This window comes from Dendroctonus ponderosae, unplaced genomic scaffold (genome assembly GCF_020466585.1).
Source record: "Dendroctonus ponderosae isolate FM_Combo_2020 unplaced genomic scaffold, Dpon_F_20191213v2 Dpon_F_20191213_1, whole genome shotgun sequence".
Lineage (NCBI taxonomy): Eukaryota > Metazoa > Arthropoda > Insecta > Coleoptera > Curculionidae > Dendroctonus > Dendroctonus ponderosae.
Window position 1 is genome coordinate 12,423,064 of NW_026017110.1, and position 7,091 is coordinate 12,430,154.

Sequence of the window (7,091 nt, forward strand, 5' to 3'; positions counted from 1 at the left end):
CACATATTTCCGTTCTCACGGAATCCGAGGACGCTTCATCAACACTTTGTGTCTTCCTAATGGGAAAGCCTAGTCTGTAGAACATTCTCTGTTTAAAGTCCATAGCAGTAAGTCCTTATTGTAAAACTTCCTGATTAAAATCGTTTTTAAAAAGACTATTTTCAAAACGAAATATATAAGTCGCCCAACCACTTTTAATAGCGATATAAATAATTGCAAATTAAAACAATCTGATCAAATTCGACAATAATGACAGTGAACGTCAAAACGTTCCGAGTTGTTGGGGAATTGAAAAGTACATTTTTAAGTACTTGACATTAATAAATTATTTTCTAGTCTAAATATGGGTACTTGTTTCCTGCTAGGACAAGAACAAAATATTTTCATTTATTGATTTGGCTCTATTGCTACATGAACTTTTATGACAGCGGGCCTTAGCAAACTTTTCCTAAAACCAGTATGCTTGTGATCTTCGTAGTTTTAAGTCCACTTACTATATCATGTATCCTTGGATTAAGTACAGCATTCTCAAAGATGATGTATTCCGTTTTCCCTTGTAGATTTTTCTCCAAACAAGGTGGAACCAGCTGTTTAAGTTTTGTTACTGAAGGCTACAAGAACTGTGCAACTGGGCTGCAGAAACAAAAGCTGAGCTTAAAAACATGATTTGGTACATTTAATCAATTTTTTTAAACTTTTTAGAACGTTTATTCCTTTACCTAACCATTAACAATGTGATATAGTTTGAATTGAAAACGAGACTAAGTCATTGCCAGATACCACTAAGAGGTGTGAGGTCACAAATAATCTAAAAATAAACACTTTAACAGATCTCACACTTCTTTTGCAAGATATTAGTTTAGTCTTCCATGAAATGAATAAACTATGCAATATTGCAATGACAGTACCATCTTCTAGTGCAAGTTCTGAAAGATGTTTCAGCACTTAAAGAGAATTAAAAATTATTTGAGAACAACTGAGTCAGACTATGAGTCAGGATAGTCTTACTGACTTGGGCATTTTGTTTGTTGAAAAAGATATTGCAAAAAATAGATTTAGAGTTGATTATAGTTTGCTGCTAAGCATAATAATAGAATAATGCTTCTTCTAATGTTCTGCGTGAATAACTTATTCATTATTGAATTATTTCACTACCTTATTAAACTTTTATTCAATGTTTATAATGTTATTCGTTAATCTATATATTTTAAATCTTACTTTCGTTTAGTAAAAGGAATTATTCAATTCAAAAAATAGATTGGTTAATAATAGGTGTTATTACAATGTTTGTAAGTATCTATGTTAAATAAAAATAAATAAAAAATATTTTGCATTATATTCGGCCAAAGAAGCAAACAAAATATGTATTTTGTAAAACAGATATATTATATCCAACTCTTAAATCCAACAATTAAAAGTATAAATATCTCCTGCCTATCCGCATTTTTCGCCAGTTTCGCACAAGTGGAAAAAAGAGCTGCCGCGGCCACTGTATTAGCTGAAAGACAAACTCGGAATTCCGGCAATACATTTTAACTAGTCTAAAAATGGGAAGAACCGCAGCTATATATAGCAGCAGAACCGCTGCGTATACAGCAAAAACATTAAAAAAGTGTAAGATAATAAACAAGATATCTGTCAATCTGTCTATCTATACTCGTAAACAAAACCATAAACAATTAATAACCAATGTGGCAGATGATTAAGAGACGTGGGGACTATTGAATGAAACATTTATCTTTGATATAATTATATGGAAGTTCTGTAATTGTTACAGCTATAAATCATACATAACCGTAAGATTATCATATCGCATTGCGCTGTGTACAAATTGAATTTAAATTCGCATTTTAATGTAAATGTAAATTGTATTGAAAGAAAATATTATAAAACCTCAGTATGATCACTTGCAAACTCTAATAAATCCAAAAGATTAGGGAACCAGTGTCAAGACTAGTCTGATCTTATCGCCAAAAGTCATATCAAAATTTTACCCGGTTTCCCCTAATATATATATAACTGAGTGGAAAATTACCGGATAACAAATATGTTTTGCAACTATCCCATCCAGGATCGCATTTCAAATGTACTGAGGCTGGGTTAGATAATAGTTCGTTGATTGATATGCACAACTTAGCATTACAGCTTTACAGCCCACTCGAGCACAGACAGCAAATTGTGGATACTATTTATAGACTACTGCTTGTTAAAATTATGACCGTCTGAAGGAAAATTCCACGATGCATTTTGACCCACCTTATCAACACGTCTATCCATGTTATGCTGATTTAGGAGTTAGTTTTGCAATGTTTTAGTTTCTGGAAGTGGTTAGAATTACAATGGGTTTTTGTTACAAGTCAAAACGGGTTTATTATAATCACAATGTCATTTTCTACTGATTTTTGATATGTTATGTTGTAGATTATTATCAAAGAAATAATAATACTAGGTGGTTCCAAAGTGGTTATTGGACATGGAACTTTTAGAACAATCTCAACATTATTACTCAGTTCAATGGTCAATTGGTCAACTATTATTCTAGCACATTATAGTAATCTGCAACAACGTAATTTGTACACTAGTTCAAATAATTTATTGGTAAAGCGAACGAAACTGCATTTTGTGTAACAGTTTCGATACACGGGTAGTTTATTTTTACCGTAATATTCCACTTTTTGGCTTTGCTTGGACTTTGACTCTAAATAGGTCAACGTGTCTGCATAATAGGCTACAACGTGCAACAACGTGTTGCCTATTACAAGCAAGCAGATTATCTTTCGCGCACTCGAAACTTGGAAACTTGCCCTAATAGACCTGTTAAGCACAAAACATTTTAGTTCAGACAGTGAACGATTATTGCTAGTTTGAGTTCCTGGCCTACAAAATTGATGCAAGAAAGCATTTAAGATTTATCGTAGATTTCGCCAAAAACTTATATACAGGGTAGGGTGTCCCGTAAGCACATGATCAAAAGGATACTGCGATATTCTTTGGATCAAAAGAAGACGAGCTGAGCTAACTTTTATTAACAAAAAATGTCTGACTTCTCTGCTATTGATGGTCAAAGTTCTTCAAAAAATCTATCTTTTTTGAAATATCGGGAGAATGGTACGATGGATTTTGGTGAAAATGTTAGACATTAACTGCAAATATGCGTCGCGTAAACGCGTACGCTTTCACGCAAATTGTCTTGACAAAACCCTAATAGTTTGACCATTTCAGTCACTTCCTCATTAGAAAAGGTAATTCGAAACTAATTTGTGAGATTGATTAACAATTAATTTATTCCTCGTATCACGATATTTCCAGTTAATGTCTAACATTGTTAAGGGGCAAGAAAACAGAAATATGTTTTGTCGCAAAAACTATGAATGCTACAAGATTTTACAAAGAGCACAAAATTGTGAATAAATGATTAGTGCATCAACCAAAAAAAAACAAGTGATGACATGATTTCATTCAACAAATAAAAAGTTCTGATAGTTTTTCTACCACGACACTCAAGATTTCACTACTTGTCCAAAACGGATGAACTCGATTGTTTCATCAAAATATGAGTCTTACATAAGGACAAATTCACAGCGAGTTTCACTAAAATACATCGTACCATTCTTCCGATATTTAAAAAAAGGTAATTTTTTTTAAAGAACTTTGGCCATCAATAGCAGAGTAGCCAGACATTTTTTGATAATAAAAGTAAGGTCATATGGTCTTCTTTTGATGCAAATAACGTCGCAGTATCCTGTTGATCATGTCCTTACGGGATACCCTGTAGGGATTTATTTTAAAGTTTGGGCAGCTTCGGCCGAAAACCCTTTTTTTAAAACAAATGTAAGACATGAATAAATATTGATACCAATAAATTCTAAAAAGCCAAACAGCAGGCATAGAAGTCGTATTTAGACCGTTTCAATAGCCACCACCCCCGATCTTCCAAGAGAAGATGTCCGGTCCAGGGCTTTTGTTTTAACTTACGAGAGAGCTTTCTAGGATACCTAGAAATTTGGAGACGAACTTAAAACAAACTCCTCTCCGACACTAAGAATCAGGGAACAAACTTAACTCAAACTCCACCCAATCTGCGGGTGGAAATATTTAAAGAAATAAGGGAAATAATCCGTACGGTGCTATATGTACTAGTAGTGCTATGCAAGTAATAAGTTAGTGTTACTGATTGCTTGTGTCTGATTAATTATTGATCAGGTGAGTGTTTCTCACAAAGTAGCCTCTTCGACATATTTATTATTTGATGAACATTAAATATAATGTTAATGTGTGAGTGTTTCTTACATTTTTGTATTTATTTATCTTTTTAATATTAAACTGGTTTTTCTTTAATATATTTTTAAAGTTAAATACTAATAATACTTCACATAAAAGATTCACATTAAAGAGAAAACGAGTGCAACTCGTCAAGTTAATGAACAAGTACTTAGTACTGGCTGTAGACGTACAGCAGTACTGGAGCCACACTTTTATTCAGTTTATTTGAGTAATTATATTAGGGACGGGTACTGGCTGTGCGTTGTACCCGCAGTACCTGGGCTTTGAATCCGTTGAGAGAGTACGCTAGTAGGCGGGTACTGGCCAAAGATCACAGACTCTGTGATATGTGGTACTGGCTGTGGATGTCCCCCAGTACTTAGCAAGGCCAATTAAGAGACTATTTATCATGATACCCGCCAGTGACTAGTAAGGCTTTTCTTGAGGACGTATTTCGCTCGCTGTTCCGTTCTACCTCTTAACAACTCAGGATTAGCGGGGCTTTTCCTGGGGAGGTATTCCGCGAGCTGTTCTCTTAACGCCTCTTAACAACTCAGGATTAGCAGTGGCAGGATGCAACTTCGGTTGTAGTTTTGCTGTGTTCACAGATATGTTAAAGATACTACTACTGTAAATGAGAATTATAGGTAGATAACTGTTGCCTCCAAGTGGGAAATCTGGATTGAGTCATATCCTGTTGAGACACGGTTGATGCTTGTAGTTCAGTTTGATATATTTACAAATTATTGTAATCATCAATTAAATCTATTTCTTGTTGAATAGGTTACTCAATTACTTTGTCTAAATTGTTTGCAGATGTATTATTTCGATCGACCACCTGATAAATTTCCCATAGAAAAATATTGCTTTACCTGATGGACGTGTTATTATTTGTTTTCATAGTAGTTGATTTTTATCTGCAATAAGTGTAAACTAACGCCCTATACAAATAACTAAAAAAATGTAAATCACAAAGTGGATTAATTCATTAATTTAATAGACCATCGTCATGGTGATACAAGGTATACAAGATATACAAAAAAAGATACAAAATATACAAGATATAGTGAGAGTTTAGTTTCCCTTTTTTATTAGGGGTTGTCAGTTGCACCTCTTATATTTTGTTTATTTCTCCTTGTAATTGAACTTTCGAAAATCTATTGATCTTAAGGTCTATTACAAATGATTGTACTCAACATAGATTTTGCTGCAGGCTAGATTTTACAGATTTGAACTAGGTATTTCGAGAGTTTAAGCCTAACACAATGAATTGACTTGATTCCGATTAATTCTCATATACCTGAAAGTATATCTAATCTCCACTGTTCCTCGACTATCTATGTATGATCCATTTCTCGTATGATACAGAAGTTTGTCACAATGTTTTTTGAACACACAGCAAGCAAGATTATAGACATATAAGGATCGCTATCACCAAAAACTGCGAATGTCATATTTTATTTGACTAGAGAATCATCTTTTAATCCTCGAAATAAGTAGACCAATTTTCTCGGTATCTTATTAAAAACAAAGTTAATCGTTTAGAATTTGGGTCATCGTAGAATGTTAGTGATCTTTCAGTTCATCATTATCATTTGTATTGAAAATCTTCAACAATAATGTACTTTCTCAGCAAAGAGGAACGTTGAAAAAATATCATACCATCGTCACTCTGCATCCTGAGTGACGATCTATTACGTAATTTCAAGCTAATTTTAATTCATTATTAGTCATTGATCAGGCGCACCCTGTAGCATTGCTCGTATAAGTAATTCAAGCGCGTATTGAAATCGAATGGAAAATTCCCATCCAACTTGGCAATTTGCCGACGCCAAGTGAGCAAATCCGATGACGTATTTATTACCTTCAGTAAATCTCTATAGTATGAGCCAAGTAAAATGGTGATTTTAGTTCCAGAACTGAAGGAAGAATGAGTTGCTATGAGACTAATAAATATGTAATAGAGAAAGTAAGGAAATTATTTAATACTGTAAAATAGGAAATAATTTAGTGCTATGAATTAGGCGCGAAGTGCAAAAGTTAATGCAGAATAAGACATAGTTGGAACGTAATTAAGCTTTTACGCTTTTTTAAGTCCTGATTAGGTGATTAACCGATAATGGCAATCATAAAAGCAATGGGTAAGAGCTAAGTGTTCAATGAGCGTAAGACGTGTGATTTTTAAATGTGCAGCATAAGGTCTTTCTTTGTTGAATATAAAAGCGATTTTTCAAAAATAGTTTTATAAGCAAAGAAAAAGGTGCTAGTGGAAAATTACAGTAACGTCATAAAATGTTACGACTCATAATTGATTTTCGTCATATTATTTCACAAGATTCACTTTTGCCTCTGATGTTTAGTCATCAAGAATCGCTTAGGTGTTCACAAAATTTGTGAGCGCAAGTGACTGGAATTTTCACCTGTATACCTGTATGTATTAATTACCATTAAAATCTGTGTTAAATCTTGAGTCGACGTCATTGGCAATGCAAACATTCGATTTTTATGAGAACTTTTAGAACCTTAGAATTTTATTACGTACCTATATTGAAAGACTTTTCCATTCAACGAGACGACACACTTACAATACATGGTCATAAACAATATAAATTTTTCAATACTAACCATGACTAGCATACAGATTCAAAATTGGCGTCATTCCTTTTAAGGGGTTATGGAGGCTCACTTGGGGAATACGAGAAAAATATTGAAAACATTTTTTTCTTAAATTTTTAGAAGATATTAACAGTTGAAGATCGAATTTCAACTTTGTTATTAAGCATTATTTTGAAATGGTTCCATGTTTAATTGGTAGCATATTGGAATAC

General features: G+C 33.4%; 2 long non-coding RNA genes across 2 annotated transcripts in view; both read left to right on the forward strand.

Annotated features, from left to right (window-relative positions):
- The first annotated feature begins 6,047 nt into the window (after positions 1-6,047).
- LOC125502686 overlaps positions 6,048-7,091 on the forward strand; it is a 15,730-nt gene continuing 14,686 nt past the window's right edge. The window contains exon 1 of the long non-coding RNA XR_007280465.1: positions 6,048-6,232. This is a non-coding gene — a long non-coding RNA (uncharacterized LOC125502686). The remainder of the gene's footprint in view (positions 6,233-7,091) is intronic.
- Positions 6,257-7,091, forward strand: part of LOC125502687 — a 3,163-nt gene continuing 2,328 nt past the window's right edge. Inside the window, exon 1 of the long non-coding RNA XR_007280466.1 lies at positions 6,257-6,404. This is a non-coding gene — a long non-coding RNA (uncharacterized LOC125502687). The remainder of the gene's footprint in view (positions 6,405-7,091) is intronic.